This window comes from Penaeus japonicus, unplaced genomic scaffold (genome assembly GCF_977035675.1).
Source record: "Penaeus japonicus unplaced genomic scaffold, GWHDUDI00000001_assembly GWHDUDI00000024, whole genome shotgun sequence".
Lineage (NCBI taxonomy): Eukaryota > Metazoa > Arthropoda > Malacostraca > Decapoda > Penaeidae > Penaeus > Penaeus japonicus.
This window is the reverse complement of record NW_028234426.1, coordinates 25,207,366-25,212,365: the sequence shown is the minus strand read 5'-3', so window position 1 is coordinate 25,212,365 and position 5,000 is coordinate 25,207,366. Positions and strand designations below refer to the sequence as shown.

Below are 5,000 nucleotides of genomic sequence, written 5' to 3'. Positions count from 1 at the left end.
AATGCTGATGTTGATAGTGGTGGTGCTGACACTTGTTCGTGATGATAGTATGAATTGACATACCTTATGGTGATGATGTGTGAGTGTCATGGCAGGCGGCATGAAGTAATGTGGGAAATAATGTAAACTGTAAGTTAGGAGATGTGATGATGCTGATGTGTTAAGGCTGCGCGTACATTTTCTTTGTCTTCTAAATCAAACATTTTCATATTAAGGACCGTATTTGTCCTATCCAGATCGCAGATAATAATCCATGTGTAGCATTAACGAATTTCAAATATATATAGTCCAAAATGAAGACATAAACCGGGCTAAAACGCGTATCACTACTCCGCAGTCTTGCCTCCGTACCCGCAAATAACGTCATCAAGGTTTACAGTCAACAATATCAGATCAATATCACACCCAAACATTCCCCCACCATTACAAACAACTCCAAACAAAACTAAACTTAAAACCACAACAACAATAACAACAACTTAGAAAAAAAGGGGAAAAGAAACAGAACACACAAGCCCTTTCCCCTCTCAGTTCCCCTTGAGAGCCGACCTGCGCGAACCACCGACCACTGGACTGGGCAGACTACACTGAACCATAACCGGTGTCCAGTTGAGACCGGATTCACCCAGCTGGCTCTCTCGTGTTAGCTTCCTTTGCTTGCACTTATGCTTCATCGATCTCATGCGAAGCTCTATTTTCTTTCACGACAGGTAGTATATGTGTGGGTTTATTGTTTGGTGTTGTTTCTTTCTCTTTTCTCTATCTTATTTTTCTTTTTTTTTTCTCTTTTTTTCGTTCTCTTTAGTTCTGCCTTTCTGTAGGCCTCTTTTTTTCTTGATGTCGTTCATTCGTTCATCTTTATCGTTCATTCATTTTCTTCCGTTTCTCTCATCCATTAACTGATTTCTGAACTAATCTTATCATAACAAGACGCATCGTAAGACATGCATAAAAAAAATCCTTTTACCACGTCCGAGGGAGTAAAAAACTAACATCCATTGTTATCTCGTGCCACAAATCGTAAACATCAACGTAAGCAAACAGCAACTAAATCAATAATTCGAGATGATTTAGAGCATTTCAAAAAAAATAATAAATAAAAACAAGACGATTTTCAGTTAGGAGTAAGTAAGACCAGCAGCAATATAATTACATAAGTCCTGATAGACACCAGTAACAAAATAATTACTCAAATAATTTTAAAAAAATACTTTGCAACGGAGGAGATTTTGCCGTGCAATGACCACAAGGAGCGACTTGCAACGTTGTCTTCGTTACCGTCAAAACAAAGACAGCGTCTTTGGTAAGGGGGAAAATGCACCAGCTCTTTCATTGATAAAATCTACACGGTGACACACACGCAGTAAATAGATAAGTAAAAGATCAAAGAATAATAAATAATGTAAAATAGAAATAAACACTTCTCCCTTCTCTTATTTACGTTAGATTTATGCTGCACAGTCTTCTATGACGTCATGAAATCCCTGGGATAAGTGACGCATGCGCTGTGCAACGCTAACGATTCCCGCTGCTCTCAAACGTTCAGTTTCCTTGCAACAAATTCTACAGTCGACTATCCTGACCTGGAGAGGGGGACAGATGGGTACAAGAGAGACAAAACTCAACCTAATAGAATCCTATAGAAGGATGGACATCCCAGGTACATTATCAGTCATTCAGAATAAAAGGTCAAAATTTTTTTTGTTTTTTTTTCTTTGAATAATCATTCTCGGAGTCGTCGGAAATATATATCTATGTAATTTCAGAGATTTCGTTTGATTCCTCACCCCAACCCCCCACCCCTCTGAATTTCTCCTCACTTTGTAACAATCACCAGAACCGTTTAAGAAAGATAGAGATCACGACCCCCAACCCCCCCACACCCCACCTCCCAAACCCGTTGCTACACACCATATACAGCCCTCTTGACTTAATTTAGCGTTACATCAGTATTGCTCGTGTCTTAGCTTTTCTTTTAACCTAAGATAAAAAATAAAAAAGAACGAAGAAGCAAATATGAAGAGATGAGTTCGTAGTCTTCAGCACTTCCCTTCGAGGTCAAATCTCGTTCACACACCGTCAGTAAGGTAAATCCAATGTGTTCAGCTAAATCATTCCCTCTGGACGCGTTCGCCACGTAAAAAAAATCGTGTCATGCAAACATGCGTGTCAAAAATTGTAGTCTGTTTGCATATGGAATCTATTATCACCTGTTAGTCTTTACATGCTTCGCAAAAATGCAAATGGTAAATCACGCAGTGGGGACCTAAGGCAAGATCGAAATAAGCTAATATTACTTCCAATTTATCCTCTGCCAGGTCACATAGACATCCAAACCAATAAAAATGAGGTCATATGATATAATAAAAAAAACACTCACACTTCCTCATGCCATTAGGATATCTAAATCCCAATGTCCACAAGGTTATTCAAGAAAGGGATCTGGTGACTTATGAAGACACGTGAGGTCACGAAACGTAGCTCCCCCACGCCGGGGAGACAAGGTCAAGATTGCAGGTCAAGGCCAGCCGGTGAAGGCCGAGGCTTTTGTGATCATCGTCTTTACAATTTTCTTCAGTATTCAATTTGAGTGATTCACCGTCTTCACTTTTATTATTTTGTTTCTTCGTTGCCCCCAAAGAAACATGATAATCTATTCCCAATCATCAATTACGAATCTTATCGTTAATTCTTCATCCTATTTAACATCATTCAATCAGCATTTGACGTTCAACAGTGAACGCAAGCATCAATTCAGATGGCGTCATTTACATAACATTTAAATTCATCCTCACCATCATCCACCACGTAAAAAGGAAGAAGAAAGAAAGAAAGAAGAAGAAGAAGAAGAAAAAGAAAAGAAAGAAAGAAGAAGAAGAAGAAGAAAAGAAAAGAAAAGAAAAGAAAAGAAAAAAAAAGAAAAGAAAAGAAAAAAAAAAAAAAAAAAAAAAAAAAAAAAAAAAAAAAAAAAAAAAAAAAAAAAAAAAAAGAAGAAAAAAAAAAAAAAAAGAAAAGAAAAGAAAAAAGAAAAAAATATATATATATATTCTGATACATTTTTCTATCATGAGACATCGACAGGACTTCATAACAGGAAGCCGAAACAAATCTTGGACCATTTTTAAGAAAATCGCAGCCAAAAAATATCCAGTTTATGCAAATCTTACGTCATATAAAGCCCGTGCAAGGTCAAGGAGCGTCATGTAATGTCGAAATCGATGCCAAGTCGATGTTGAAACCCACCCAGGCTCCAACAGCAAAAATAAACCAAGGAGGAGATATGGAGATGAAAAATAAAAAATAACAACAATGATAATAACAACAACAACAGTAATAATAATAATAACAATAATAATAATATTATCATTATCATTATTATCATTATTATTATTATTATTATAACAATAATTACAATAATGATAGTAACAAGAAGAAAAGGAAGAATTATATAAACAAGAATAACGAGGTCGATAAAAAAAAAACATAACATTGATAATGGCAATAAGACAGGAAAATAATTATTACTTAATGCATGTTCGTTCACGAAAGTAATTAATCTAATTGAAAAACGCACTTAACTGACTAAGCTTCTCTTAACCTTAAGGAAAACGCGAAATACAGTGAAATTCTTTGGGGATACTTTTGCAACGTCATTCTTATTCGGAATTATTCTTTCCTTTCCACCGTATCTCTTTTTTATTACAGTATCATTTTATTACACCTTCCTTTTCTTGACACATTCCAGGTTTACACAATAGTCGTACTTTAATCGCGTTTATCATCAAATTCTTATCACGCTGGCAACCTACGTTTCATATGTTAGTTTTATCATCTATCCCATAATCATTCTAACTACATATATGGAATACACACATATATATAATCAATACACATATGGAATGTATATGTATAATCAACATACATTTGTACATACACATGGAAAATACATTTGCAAGGAATATCAATATAAAATATGTATAATATATGCAAAAAATACAAATATGTGGAATAAAAAATAGGAAAACACATGAAATAACCATGTGAAGAAATGCTCATATGAATTACACACAAGAAGAAAAACACATGGAATAAACATTACCTTCAGTATCCACAATCTTCCCCTACCGTAAACCATAAGAATTCATTTAATCATAATCCTTCTAATCCTTCCCAATCCCATATCTTTACAATCTGGTGATAATTGTCTTAATCACATGGGGGCTTTTGCAAGGACGGGATACCATACAACCTTCGGTAATCCTAACTCATCCCTTCTTAATCATCTAGTGTTATATAGTTAGCTTGACTTCTTAAGGGTTACATTATAGTACCCAATAGAGAGCTATTACACTTAAGTTTATATAAAATATGAAAATTAAACAATTGTTTCGTCAAACCTTTAAGCCTAAATCAGCTTAAAGGTTATTTGAATCATTATTAATATTATTATTATTATTATCATTTATGAATCTTGTTTATGAATCTAAAGAAACAAATCGTATGGTTTGTTCTCCACGGTTTCAGTCATCATTAATCTGAGAAAGATTACAGCTTTATTTTAGAAATCCATTAATCGCAAGATTCACTGAATGAAAATGGACGATTAAGGTGTATGAATAGCTGTGTTATCATTCGTTATTACAGAAAATACTGCTGACTCACTCACCTGTTGACTTGGTGATAGGAGATTGGCTAATCACGCCGTTGATCCTGTTGGGAAAGAAAACCGACATCAAAATAGGATTTGGAGAACATTCCATGTCAAACACACACACAAAAATCTTGGATGTATAAAAACATTCATTTTGGATTACTATTTCAATTATCAGGAGAGAAATTGCAGCAAATAGATAATTAATGATAACATTCAGCTGCACAGAATCAACAATCTAACAAGAAAACATGATGTTACAAAGATCGCTGACAAATTATCAGTATTGAAACGTATATGAGAATCCAACGAATGCACACCTACGCATTACTTATCAGTGTTTCATCTT

The 5,000-nt window shown here is 34.8% G+C and overlaps 1 protein-coding gene across 3 annotated transcripts in view; it reads right to left on the bottom strand.

Annotated features, from left to right (window-relative positions):
• Window positions 1-5,000, bottom strand: part of LOC147469099 (uncharacterized) — a 357,565-nt gene that overhangs the window by 267,192 nt on the left and 85,373 nt on the right. For all 3 annotated transcript variants that reach the window (XR_015192193.1, XR_015192194.1, XR_015192195.1), the window contains one exon: window positions 4,667-4,710. The gene's annotated coding sequence lies outside the window, so the exon portion shown is untranslated. The remainder of the gene's footprint in view (window positions 1-4,666; window positions 4,711-5,000) is intronic.